The 14,635-nt window shown below is 44.4% G+C and overlaps 1 pseudogene; it reads right to left on the bottom strand.

Annotated features, from left to right (window-relative positions):
- LOC127456745 (sec1 family domain-containing protein 2-like) overlaps positions 1-14,635 on the bottom strand; it is a 319,933-nt pseudogene that overhangs the window by 110,458 nt on the left and 194,840 nt on the right.

Genomic DNA, 14,635 nt, shown 5'->3' with positions numbered 1-14,635 from the left:
TATATATATATATATATATATATATATATATATATATACATATATATATATTCACATGTAAAACTTTTTCATGAGGAAAATATTACTGTGTGCACCTTTAAGCACAGCTTCAAAAGGTTTTCTTATCCAGATGTGTGAATGAGTGTGTTGGATAGATAGAGGTTACAGGATATTATTTATTGCACAGTCATTGGGGACCTAAAGTTCTTAGAGGCATCAAAGAACTCAAGAAGATTGTATAATAACTGTTTGGCTGGCCACAAACAACTGAGGGAAAGTTGATGATTAATACAAGAAAATGGAGATTGAATGCACAATCATTGCCATGCTAAGGCAGAAAGATGGAGAGAATATAAGAGGGGAAGAAAGATGTTATCTGTAGTGACCCAGACAGAGACAGTCATGCACAGGCATGCGTCAGGGCCAGCAGGACAGACCCCATGAGAGTTTAAACAGTGTAAGTGTGTGTGTGTGTGTGTGTGTGTGTGTGTATGCATGCATATGTGTGTATGAGTGTGTTGGATTGTTAGTGAGTAATCTTAACTATTCCCAAAGGATAAATGTGGACGTGTGTTTGGCTGTGTGTAAGACAGCAAGGACTGTCCCCTCACTTGTGTGTATATGTATTCAAGTAAGAGTGACCCCTGTGGCTATGATAACTGTTTAGAGCCTCTTTATGAGCTGCACGGTTTCCTGTCACAAATAAGTGCAAACTGCATTTATTAGACTTTTACTTCCTTCATAAACAATTCAGTACACATAAACAAACACATTTGTTTTCCTATCATGGTGGAGACATTCCATTAACTTCAATTGTTTTTATAAGAGCTAATGATATTTTCAATCCCCTAACCCTCACAAAAACCTTTTAGCATTTTTAAATTTTTCAATAAGACCATTGACTCGTCCCCAGCATGTAAGGTCACACATACACAGAGTTCAAATGTTACTGACATATCCTGCAGGCAGACTGTGATTGGATGATGAAGAGTCATGTAATCCTCCAGTCAGTGAGCTCGTCTGGTTGTGTTTCCTGTCCTGAAGCTGAAAAGTGTTTCATTTCCTTTAATTAGAGAAGAGATTTTTAATTTCCCTCTAATTAAAGCATGACTAGGAGACACAAGCCACTACTGTCACATATATTTGCAGACACACTGAAAATAAAGAAATGCAAACTGGAAAGCACTTGAAAGAGGGATAGACAGAAATGAAAGGGTCATTGAGTGAGAGATGTCTTTGTCTCAAAGCGCACTCAGTCACAAGAAGGAGTGTTGCCATGCCAACACAAACATCAGAGTTGGCCTTCCCAGACCAACTCTCCATGAGTTTCTCTCCATGACCTAAACTTCTTTGGACACGGTAAAGACATGATTCTTCAGCCATCTCTTTACATATCAGTTGATGGTAACCAGAAAACAATTACACAATCAAGCAGTAATCTGTGCATGCTGGGTAATTCCCACACACAATCTCTCCCAAACTATGAATTTCAAAGTATGGAAAGATATCAAAACAAACACACTACATTCAAATGTACGTCTATTTACTGTATATTTTTAATTATATATTCAGATTTATTAATTTATATTTTGATTAATTATTTCCTGTTTGGCCCCCATAATAGCGAAGACCAGGGATAGTTGTCACACGGGGAAGTTGTCACAAAGGCTATATCTCAGTAACAATAATATTTAGAGTTAAAAATCAAATTGAGCAAATTGGACTCCGATTGTGTTTTTTTTTATTATTATTTGTGAATTCTAACTTTCAAAGTAAATGTTTACTATTAGCAAAAAAAAAAAAAAAAAAAATGTATAGCTCTTGGGTAAACAAACAATCATAAAGTATATTTACATTTACATTTACATTTATTCATTTGGCAGAAGCTTTTATCAAAAGCGACTTAACAAAAGAGGAAAACATAAGCGAATCATCTTAAGGAGACAGTGGTATGAAAAAGTGCCGTATGAAAAAGTTTCACCAGCATCATAATAGTATTCAAAACAGATTAAAGTGAAACAAGTTATTTATTTATTTATTTATTTATTTATTTTATTAATGACTGGTGAAGTGCTCATGGAAAAGATGTGTTTTTAGTCATTTTTTGAAGACAGAATGTGAGTCAGCTTCACAGATGGAGTTGGGAAGGTCATTCCACCACCGTGGTATGATGAAGCCGAATGTCCTGGAAAGTGTTTTGGTGCCTCTTTGTGTTGGTATGACAAAACGACGTTCCTTAGCCGACCACAGGCTTCTAGTTGGCGTGTAGCTCTGCAGAAATTATTATAGGTATGCTGGAGCAGACCCAGTGACTGTTCTGTATGCCAGCATCAGAGCCTTGAATTTGATACGTGCATCAACTGGCAGCCAGTGAAGAGAGACAATGAGTGGTGTAACATGCGCTCTCTTTGGTTGATTAAAGACCAGGCGTGCTGCTGCATTCTGGATCATTTGCAGGGGTCTAATTGCACATGCAGGGAGGCCTGGAATATGAGCATTACAGTAGTCCAGTGTAGTTATGACAAGTGACTGAACAAGAAGTTGTGTGGCATGTTCAGAAAGGAAGGGTCTTATCTTCCTGATATTGTAGAGTGTAAATCTACATGATCTTGTGGTCTTTGAGATGTGGTCAGTGAAATTTAGTTTGTTATTGATGGTTACCCCTAGATTTCAGACCGTTTTGGAAGGCGTTACTGTAGTTGCACCCAGCTGCACGGTGATGTTGTGTTCAACAGCAGGGATGGCTGGAAAGACAAGGAGTTTGGTCTTGGCTGGGTTGAGTTGCAGGTGGTGTTCCTTCATCCAGGCCGAGATGTCTGCCAGGCAGGCAGAGATTTGAGCAGTCACTGTGGTGTCATTGGGCTGGAAATACAAGTAGAGCTATGTGTCATCAGCGTAGCAGTGGTAAGAGAAACCGTGTGCCTGAATGATGGGTCCCAGTGATGTTGTATATATAGAGAAGAGAAGTGGCCCCAGCACTGATCCCAGAGGTACCCCAGTAAGTAGCTGATGTGGCTTGGATACCTTACCTCTCCAGGCTACCTTGAAGGACCTTGAAGGAGAGATAGGAATTAAACCAGTCAAGCACAGTTCCTGTGATGCCCAGCGAAGAGAGGGTGGAGAGTAAGATCTGATGGTTGACTGTGTCAAAGGCTGCAGAAAGGTCCAGCAGAATCAGGACGGATGATCTGGATTCAGCTTTCGCCTGTCTCAGCGACTCAGTGACAGACAGCAGGGTAGCCTCAGTGGAGTGTCCACTTTTGAAGCCTGACTGATTGTCATCCAGCAGCTTGTTCTGTGAGAGATTTGATTGAAAACTGCCCTTTCAAGTGTTTTTGCCATGAATGGGATGAGAGAGACTGGTCTGTAGTGTTCTATTTGTGTGGGGTTAAGTGCGGGTTTCTTCAGCAGCAGGGATACTTGAGCCTGCTTAAATGTAGTGGGAAAAGTGCCTGTAATTAGAGATGTGTTAATTATGTGTGTGAGTGCAGGTAGGATGGATGGAGAGATGGCCTGGAGAAGGTGAGAAGGAATGGGGTCAATGGAGGAGGTGGTGGGGTGGTTGGAGAGGAGGAGTTTAGAGACCTCAGTGTAAGTCAGAGGAGAGAACATAGAGACAGAAGAGTTGCATACAGGAGACGGGTTTTTGACAGGGTGAGGTGCTGAGAATGTATTGCTGATGGTTGTAACCTTATTAATAAAAAACGTGGCGAAGATATCTGCTGTCAGTGATGTGTCAGGTGGTGGAGCAGGAGGACAGAGAAGTGTGTTGAATATTCTAAACAAGCTTCGAGTGTCTGTGGTGCTGTTGATCTTGTTCTGGTAATATGAGGTTTTTTCAGATTTAACATTATCTGAAAAAGTTGCAAGCAGAGACTGATACTTACCTAGATCTGCTGGATCTTTAGATTTCCGCCATCTCCTCTCAGCTGCCCTGAGGTCAGTCCGATGTTCATGAAGGATGTCAGAGAGCCAAGGGCTGGGTGGTGTAGCACGTGCTGGCCTAGAGGAGAGAGGACAGATGTTGTCTAGACAGGTTGTTAAAGTAGAGCTTAGTGTGTCTGTGGCAGTGTTTACATCAAGCGGGGAAAATACATTTGGTGTAGGAAGAGAGGTAGAGACAGCAGTGGAAAGGTGAGAGGGTGAAAGAGAATGGAGGTTATGGTGAAAGGAAACTAAAGGGTGAGTCTGTTTTAATGTAGATAGGAGAGTCATGTGGAATTGAACAAAGTAGTGATCAGAGACATGTGAAGGAGTAACAAGAATATTTGTGTTGGTACAGTTACGTGAAAAAATGAGGCCCAGCTGGTTGCCCGATCTGTGAGTGGCTGTGGTTTGTAGTCTTTCCAAGTCAAATGAGGCCAGAAGAGTATTCAGTTCAGTGACCTGGGGCTTGTCGTGGTGTATGTTGAAATCACCAAGAACCACAAGTGGCTTACCATCTTCCGGGAAGGAGGACAGCAGGATATCCAACTCCTCTAGAAAGTTTGTCAGCTGACCTGGAGGGCGATAGATGACAACAACATGTATTTTTGTGGGCTGCATTGTAGTAATAGCATGGAATTCAAAAGTAGTATTGTTACATGGTGAAGAGTGTGGTGAAAAAGTCCAGTTGTTATGAATGAGCAAACCTGTTCCTCCACCCCAACCGGTGTGTCGAGGGGTGTGAGAGAAGGAGAAGTTGTTGGAGAGAGCAGCAGGTGTTGCTGTATCCTCTGGATGTATCCATGTTTCTGTCAGTGTCAGGATGCTGAGGGTGGACTGTGTGGCAAAGGCTGTAATGAAGTCAGCTTTGTTCACAGCTGACTGGCAGTTCCAGAGTCCCACTGAGAAAGAGAGTGGAGCAGGTGCTGAAATGCAAAGTGGCCGTAGGTTGTGTGGGTTGCATTTTGTCTTGCATCTATATCGTGTAAACGGTCTGTAACAGATAACAGGGATGTGCTTGAAGGCATATGTTATTCGTGAAGTAGACATGTTCGTATGTAGAAGGAAAATAACAAGAGATGAAAATTGAAAGATACTTAAGTGCTATGGTGAGTGGCGCCTTGTCGGTGTCCTTGCTTGGTGGACTCGCACAGGTAGACTCGCTGGTCTTTACAAAAGTAGGTCTTCACACGAGGAGGGCTTTACACGAGAGCTACAACTTCTGCTGCCACTTCCGCGTCAGCATTCAAGTCAAATATATACACGATGTTAACAGCCGTTCAGTGAAAAAAGCAGGACATGCCTTAATGCTTCTTAGCACAACAAAGTTAGTCACATGGGCAACCGAAACTAAGGGTCGCGCGAGGTGACAAGTGCGGGAACAAATGCGACTTCAGTACACCGCAAATAAATTATGCTGCACACTTTAGCAATAAATAATACTCTAAAACAAGTGAAGCACTATTTATAGACACTAAAAACAATGATAGTTTTACACACACACTGGTCAAACAACTCTAACTCTAGCAGTGAATACCCTGGGACAAGTCAAAACAATATAGCATACACACCAACACACGTTTAAGCGACGCGAGTTCAAGACAGTAAACAAACAGCACAGGTCTAGCAATGAATACCACTCTTCAACAAAGTAAAACAATGAAATAAACACACTTACATGCAACTGCAGACTCATGTAGATAGATCGCTTCTCCATGCTGTATATAAAGGCATTACTAGGGTGAACGGGTATTGCGTCATTCTCAGCTGATCGCATTTCCGGAATTCCGCCGTGTTATATGAGGGGTATGTGTTTGGTGTTTTGCATTTTTTGTTGTTGGTGTTGTAGACTGCTAAATGTAATCTTCCTTGTGAAGCTCGGATATTCGCTGCGCCATATATTGATGGTTGATCACCTTTTTGCTGCCGTTACGGTTCTCTGCACTAAAGAATTGCATGCCTTATTGCATGGTGCATGGACTATCATCAGTTGAACTCCAAAACTAGAAAGGATACATTTCCATTACCCCATATTGAGGAGTCACTGGATACGTTGACTGATGCCTGCTGGTTTTCCACTTTGGATTTAGCCAGCAGGTACAATCAAGTTCCAGTCACTGAGAGGAATAAGCATAGGCCACGTTTTGCACCCCATTCAGTCTGTTCGAGTGGAATCGGATGCCGTTTGGGCTCTGCAATGCCCCCAGTACGTTCCAGCTGCTAATGGAATGCCTGTTTGGAGATCAGCAATGTCAATCACTTCTTCTTTATTTTGATGATACTATTGTGTTCTCTTCTTCTGTTGAGCAGCACTTGGAATGGTTGGAGGTTGTTTTGGGCTGACTGGAGCAGGAAGGTCTCAAGGCCAAGTTGGAAAAGTGCACGTTTTTGCAGTCACAGGTGAGGTACTTGGGTCATGTGATTTCTGCCAAGGGTGTGGCAACTGACCTGTGTAAAGCTCAGGCTCGCAGTGGCATCGTCCATCTAATGCCACTGAGCTCTGCTCCTTCCTGGGCTTTGCAATCTACTACCAGCGTTTTGTGGAGGGGTTTGCCAAAATTGCAGCCCCTCTGCATAGGCTGGTAGCAGAGTTCTCTGGTAGTAAGAGCAAGCCTAAGAAGCGTGCCGGGTTGGAATTTATTGATGCCTGGAGTGAGCAGTGCCAGAAGAGTTTTGAGGAGTTAAAGGTAAAACTCATCACTGCCCCGATGCTTGAGTATGCAGACTTCTCCTGACCCTTCATCCTGGAGGTGGATGCCTGTCATGGGGGACAGGGAGTGGTCCTTTCCCAGGAGCAGGAATGTAAGGTGAGACCTATTGCCTATGCTAGCTCGCAGTCTGAGGCCCACTGAGTGCAATATGTCTAACTATAGCTCCATGAAGCTGGAGTTCTTAGCGCTCAAGTAGGCCATGACTGAAAAGTTTAGAGAGTACCTGTTGGGCAGTCGGTGTGTGGTTTTCACTGATAACAATCCCCTTAGCCATCTGTCCACTGCGAAGCTTGGGGCTACTGAGCAGCGTTGGGCTGCCCAGCTTGCTGCATTTGACTTTGAAATCCGTTATAGATCTGGGAAAAGTAATAAATATGCGGACGCTCTTTCTCGGCAGAATCCCCCTGAGAGTGGGGTGATGGGTGTATTAGTTCCAGGGACAGTATTTCCTGCATCATTGCAGCAGGTTGTAGAGGCAGGACCAGTTGTGGAAGTACAACAAGCAATGATAGCTACCTTGCAGAGTCATTCACTGGCTGAATTTGGTTCATTGCAGGTGGCAGACCCTGTTAGTTTGGAGATCTTGCCCTTTTAGAGGTGGAAGGCCCGTCCTGGGCTGGAGGAATGTCTGCCTTGGCCTTGACGTTGCTCCGACAATGGGATAGTTTTGTGGAGAGAAATGGCATACTTTATTGTAGGGTCTATTCTCCAAATGGTGGAGAGGAAGTCCTACAGTTGCTTTTGCCTGCGGCCTTGAAGTCGGATGTTCTTACCCAGTTGCATCAACAACATGGGCATCAAGGTATAGAGCGTACTGCGGAACTGGTTCATCAGTGGTGTTACTGGCCAGGTATGTCATCGGATATTGCTTGTTGGTGTCAGGAATGTGAGAGATGCCAGTCTAGTTAGGATACACAGCCACCAGCTCAAAGTTTTATGGGTCATCTTTTGGCTTCAAGATCAAATGAAATTTTGGCCATTGACTTCACTGTGTTGGAGCTGTCTAGTTCAGGAGTTGAGAACATGCTTGAGATGATGGATGTTTTCAGTAAATACACCCTTGCTGTACCTACTAGGGACCAGCAGGCTGAGACGGTGGCTCAGGCCTTGGTCACTGAGTGGTTTTATAAGTTTGGTGTACCAGGCCACCTCCACTCTGACCAGGGGCATAATTTTGAATCTCTGTTAATCCGTCAGCTTTGTGGCCTGTATGATGTGAAGAAGTCTCGCATGACACCATACCATCCAGCCGGAAATGGTCAGTGCGAGCGCCTCAACTGGACTCTGCACAACCTATTGCGTGCACTGCCGACTTCTAGGAAGAGAGGTTGGGTCGCATGTCTGCCCCAGGTCCTCTTTTGTTATAACACCACCCCCCATCAAGCCACTGGTGAGTCACCAAATTTTTTAATGTTTGGTCAGGAACCACGGTTGCCAGTATACATTTTTTTGGGTAGGGTACCGGAGCCAGTTGCCGGCAGTGTGCATGAATGGGTCTGGGAACATCAGATCAAGCTACATGTGGCTTTTGAAGGCGCACAAGGGCGGTTAAAGCTCATGGCAGATAGACGAAAGGCAAAACATGATCAGTATGTCCAGGGTACTCCCTTGGTAGAAGGCCAGTTGGTGTACCTTCAGGACTATGGTAACAGGGGTCACCATAAGATTCAGGACCTTTGGAGCTCAGTAGTTTACCAGGTTGTACGGGCGCCTCCAGAGGGGGGCGCGGTCTACTCAATTGCTCCCATGGATGACTTGAGTAAGGTAAAGACTGTACATCGCTCGCTGCTTAAGAGCCGGGTCTGGAGGGAGTCTCCTAAAGGTGCACCTTTGGAGGAGCTTGTTGAAATACCTGAAGCATCCTCGCAAGAGGAGGTAGAGGAAGTAGATTTGGTGGGTGTGGTACCTGCAGGAAGTTAGGTTGTGCCAAGTGTGGTGTCTGAAACCTTAGCTGTGCCTCCGCAAACTAGCCTTCAGTTATCAGGCATGCCTCCTGATCCAGCTGTTAGGTAACCAGTAAATTCTCTTTATGAGTCTTGGGTGGAAGTACAGCCCATGCCGGTATTGGTGTCTGTGTCGATAGAGGAACATGGAAGATGTAAGACTTCATTGTGTAGGGCTTTACTGGTTGTTTAGATCAGTGTTACTATCAGAAATAATTAATAATTATTTATTTAGTTATTAATTAATATTTAAATGAATTAATGGAATCTAACTCATTAAAACCTCATATGGGGCTCCAGTAAATGTAGTGTGCTACGTTTAGGAGCAAGTTTGGTTATTAGCAATAATTAATAATTATCAAAGATAATTATTAATTATTAAAATCAATAGAACATTGATGAGAATCAATGTTAGCTTTTTTAATCCTTTAAAATCAACAATTATCAAAGATAATCGTTAACTGTTAACATCGATGAAACATTAATTAAAATTAACACTAGCTTATTGATCATTCAAATTCAACAACCATCAAAGATAATTATCAATTATCAAAAATCAATAGAATATTAATAAGGATTAACATTGACGTGGCACCACCCTGGAATCAAGGACTAATAACCCAATAGTAAAACAGTATCAATATTAGATTGTTTTCTTAGGAAAATCGACATCCAAAGAGTATCGATTTTCGGGAAAGAAAAACAATGAATGAAGGTTTGAATCCAAGCACTGACATCCCGTCAGCATGACACAGGCGTATGCAAAACAAACCAAAACACTTCTCTTTGTAATATAAACAAAAGTTTATTTATGCAGTAATATCAATTAATAATTAATACAATGCAGTCAATAAACTTCCGACTTACAACTACAAACTAAACAGTGATATGATTAGATATGGAAATAAAAATAATCCTATAACACATATGGTGTGTGTGTGTGTGTGTGTGTGGGTGTGTGGTTAGTATGAGAGAGAGAGAGAGAGAGAGAGAGAGAGAGAGAGAGAGAATTAATTAAGTGACAGCCCTAAAGCCGATTTCGCAATAGTGGGAGAGAAAACAGCTGTCAGTTTATCACTCAGAGACGCGGTGGACGGCTCGTAAAAGTCCTGCGTTATTTGACTCTGAGTATTAATAATGAGCGGACATGGCGGTCCGTAAACTGTACAAGCAAAAACCTTGAAACACAAGAATAACACACTATAATATTCTATCTCTGCCCAGACATAAACCTCTTACTTGAATCGCATGAGGACACAGGTAGAATGTGTTTTCCTCCATCCTTTAACTCTGACCCAGTTCCTTGAGGCTCGGGTGATGACGGGAGGCCGTTTCCTCGCTCTGTCGGCGGGCGGTACGGCTGTTGATTCTCGGCGGGCTGGCAGAGAACTCAGAAATGTCGACCTGATTGAAGATGGAAGAGAAATCTTTAATCTCTTCACTTCTGTAGGCAAACGGATGAAGATGCGAATTGCTCGGCGGTCTCCTTCGGATCCGTTAGAGTGTTCTGTTGAACACAGAGTAATCTCAACTCGTCCAGTGAGATGGAGATTGTATGGCTACAGTTACAAGTCGGACGGTACTTCCTTGTGCCACGAGGTTGCACCAGAGAGCAGCGAAGAGCTGCGTCCACACGCTGCAAACAAAGTCGCTGGAAGCAAATCTCGAAAGCATTTCAGAGGTATTTCAACTCCTGATGATGTCATGGTTTGAGGTGACATTCTGTTGTGTGCCTCATCCAATAGGAGTTGAGAGTTCGATCCTTTAGTGAGCAAGGCTTCATGGATTTGTAGTCTGTTTTGGACTCCCTTTGTTTGATTTTGGCGTGATTTTTATCAGTAAGACTTACGACTTGGAATGTGGGGGCTTGAGTTAGGTTTTTACGACTGTGTTAGGCCTGCCTTTGTCTTCTATCTGAATACATGAGGCCCAACAATTGCGACGAACTGAGCGAATGACTGCCAGTCGCCATTCTAATCTTTACCATCTTCCCCATACAATAGGGGCTTCACTCTCTATTAATTTGGTACCTAATTCCGTAACTGCTATTTTTAGGCCTTGGAATTGAGCTGTATGGTCACTATTTGTTATTTCATCGTCGGGTTGATGATGCAAATGTGGGGGGTAGATTGTGGTGAAATGCAGATATTTCTCTGTGTTGGCTGCTGTTTTAATGACCACACCTCCTAGGTAACCACTTAACATTGATCCATAGTTGGGTGGGGGGGGTGCGTCAATCTCAGCTGATCACATTTCTGGAATTCCATCACGCTGTATGAGGGGTATGTGTTTGCTGCATTTTTTGTTTTTGGTGTTGTAGACTGCTAAAAGTAATCTTCGCTCAGATGTTCGCTGTGCCATATGTTGACGGTTGATCACCTTTTTTGCTGCCGTTAGGGTTCTCTGCACTAAAGAATTGCATGCCTTATTGCATGGTGCATCGTTGGGTGACTGCTGCTGCCTGCATGGTACGTGTATTCTCTATTTTTACGCATGTTTAGTTCATTGTGCGGGTTATTGTATGATTCGTATTACTCTTTCATCTAGTGATCCGGAAGGTTTTGACTGCCGGATAGCTGATGCAGTCTGCCTGGTTTGGTATGTAAAACCCACTCATATCTCAGTGGCCCTCGTAAATGTATGTTCAATAGTTTTCCCATAACCTTTGTATTTTAGGTGTTTAAACCAACCTGTGAGCATGCCTGTTCTTTTGTTTTTGGCTTTGCATGGCTTGCAGCTTCAACACTGCTGTTTTGCTTTAATTGGGTTGTTTTGTTTTAATAGTTTAGTTTTGCTGTTGTTTTGACTGTCTTGCCCCAACTGTTTCTCTTTAATTGTGATTGTTGTTTTTTGTTTTTGTTTTTTTGGTTGGAGCAACCTTGCTTTCAGTTTGCTTTTGCATTGGTTGTTTGTATTATTTTGTTTCTGTTCTGTTGGATGTTGTGTATCTTTGTTGTTTGTTTTTGTTGGCATTCAAGTTTAATGTTCTTCTGATTCTTTGGTTTATGTAGTTTATTTTATTGGCCATTAATATAATAAAGAACGGCCAATTATAAGCTAATTTCTGTCTTTTCTTTATTTCTTTCTTTTTTCTTGTCCTTTCAGGAGCTGGGGGCCTGGAGTAGGCAGGCTAGATGTCCTATTGCAGTAGTGGCTCTCTTTTCACCAAGATTGTGTGGATTTGCAGTGAATTTATCTGGAATGTGTGAGTGTGGTGGTGCACGTGTGGGTACTTATTATTACGGGCATTAGTGAAGCCCTGCGTCTAGCCTGCCTCTCTATTGGTAAGCCCCAGCTCTGTTTTGTTTTGTTTTTTGTCTTTTTGATAAATTTGTATTAGGTCTCAGCAGCTTGTTGCCGGTTGCCTTCATTGATCCTTTTATGCTTGCTACATTGCATTAGACAATTTTTAACTGTTTAATTATTCAGTAAAGATCTACACTTTTATTATTGAAGTATCCACGTCTCCTGGCCTTTTTGTGAGGAATTAAACCTGTGTGTGTCCTTGTGTCTTTTTCCCGGGTAGTTAACCCCGGGTGGCGTAGTCGTTACCTGCTGAATTAGCAGAACGTTTTTAAGTTTATTAATAGATAATTTCTTTAATTCTTCCAGCCCCCCTTCGCCACATATAGTATGTCAGCCATCAGTAAATCTGCCCCATTTTTCATCTGTTTGAAACAATCGCACAAGCCCTTCAACCAATGGTGATTTCTCAGGGCCAGCAAAGCCTTCTCTGCTGGTGTAACATGCCTAATAAATAAATATTTTTTCATTTCATTGACCTTTTTGCCTACGTATTTCCAATCGCTTTCCACTCCTAATTCATCTAAACACAAACAGCAAAAAACAAAGAGTTTATCCAATCAGAATTTATTCCTCGATGTTTACAAGCAAAGGGTGACAGCTGTTTCACAAATCGCATGCCAGAAGCCATGCTTGTTAGCCAGAGCAGTGTGTGAATCTGAGCTCCACCCCATCAGGCCTTCAGAATTTCCACAGAATCCCTCAACACTGCAGTGAAAAGGCATCTAAAGTCAGATTGTCAGATTCCTCAGCCAATCAGATTGATTTATTTGTTATTGGTGGGTGTGGTCTTTAGGATATGTCCCAGTTCAGGCCTTCTAGCTGGCCTTGAGTGACGCAATCACACTTTAAGTGATGTACGATTTGAAAGCAAAGAGCGCGAGATGCTGATGAGTTGGCTGTCATCACTGCTGTCATGACAATTGAGAAAGAGATCCTTATGGATTTAAAAACCTGAGATGTTCTGCATGATCATGTGATTGATTAATTAAACTGGAAAGGAGGGCAAATTGGTAAGCACTTTTTGCATTGTTATAGCAACATCAGGAGTTTTCTAAGAGTAAATTAGGCTGCTTGAGCATTCAGTGTCGGATCAAGTTTTGAAAAGTAACCGTGTAACCTTACGAAACAAAATTTATTGCAAGCAAAATTTAAGTCGCAAATATTATTAGAGAGCTTTTTCTTGGTATTAGACCTCCTTGGTTTTGGCTTTCGTGCATGGACGTGTTTTTAAAATGTCAAATGGTATTATTAGTTGACTGCCACATAATGGCATACGGTGTCTTATTCATTGTGAAACGTCATGGTTACTTGTGTAACCTCCGTTCCCTGAGCAGCGGGTTTCATTGTCCCTGGGTCGCCCGTCTCAAGGGCGCTTTGAAGCCTTTCACGGGTTCTGGGCGGCCGCAAGACATGTGGCATCTGCTTCCTGTGGTGGGCTCCACGCCGGGGCAGGGCCAAAGGGGCGGGCTGCGGCGGAGCCGGTGCAGTCACCGCAGGGGGACGCCCTTGGCGATGAGTAGACGGGGTGCGGGATCTTGAGCCGCGCTGGGGCAGGATATGCCGGCTAGCATCCATCTACTGCTCTACCATCGAAAACTGCTGGGCAAAGTCCTCGACGGTGTCGCCAAATAGGCCCGCCTGGGAAATGGGGGCAGCAAGGAATCGTGTCTTGTTGGCCTCACCCATCTCGACCAGGTTGAGCCAAAGGTGGTGCTCCTGGACCACTAGTGTGGCCATCGTCCGCCCGAGAGACCGCGAATGTGACCTCCGTCGCTCGGAGAGTGAGGTCGGTCACCGAACGCAGTTCCTGCATCAATCCCGGGGCGGAACTACCCTCGTGCAGTTCCTTTAGCGCCTTGGCGGACTTACAGGAGAGCCATGGCGTGCAGGGCAGAGGCGGCTTGTCCAGCGGCACCGTAGGCCTTGGCCGTCAGAGACGACGTAAACCTACAGGCCTTGGACAGGGGCTTTGGGCACCCGCGCCAGGTGGTGGCGCTCTGCGGGCATAGGTGCACCGCGAGCGCCTTTATCCACCGGGGGATTGGCGAATAGCCCTTGGCCGCCCCACCATCGAGGGTAGTGAGGGCGGGGAAGCTGAAAAGATCGGGACCGGGCAGTAAAAAGTGCCTCCCGTGACCTTGTCAGCTCTTCATGCACTTCCGGGAAGAAAGGAATGGGGGTGGGGCGTGGCTTTGAGCGGCGCCGCGAGCCCAGCAACCAATCACCGAGCCACGAGGGTTCAGGGAAGAGCAGTGAAATCCACTCTAACCGACGCTCGTGGCTGCCCGGGAAAGCATGTCCTCATCTCCGCGACTGGACAAGCCCGCTCTCCGATGCTGCGCTCGAGAGCTCATCACTTTCGTGGGCTCTGAATAAGAGGTCGAACTCGCCGTGAGACGAGCCGGCGGACTCACCCGGAAGCCCGATCGGGGCAGACGAGCATGCTGGGGAATGGGAGGTCCGTGGGAGGATACCCGGCGGAGGCGGTTCCATTGGGGTCCCCAAATCGCCCCCAGTGCTAGCCGCGCTGGCCTCATTCCCATGGGTAAAAGGACCGAGGCGGGAGCCTCTGGGGTGGCTCGCTTCCTTATGAAGGCGAGCCGCGACCGCAACGTTGCCATGGACATATTCTCGCAATGAGAACAGTGCCCAGACACAAAAGACAGTGATCGTGACCGTTAGAAGGCGAGAGATAACGAGCACAACCAGGAATAACACACAATCGGAAAAGCATCTTTAAAAAGATGTGTC

Source organism: Myxocyprinus asiaticus, chromosome 19 (genome assembly GCF_019703515.2).
Source record: "Myxocyprinus asiaticus isolate MX2 ecotype Aquarium Trade chromosome 19, UBuf_Myxa_2, whole genome shotgun sequence".
NCBI classification, from domain to species: Eukaryota; Metazoa; Chordata; class Actinopteri; order Cypriniformes; family Catostomidae; genus Myxocyprinus; species Myxocyprinus asiaticus.
The sequence above is the reverse complement of the archived record's forward strand: the minus strand, read 5'-3'. Positions and strand labels throughout refer to the sequence as shown.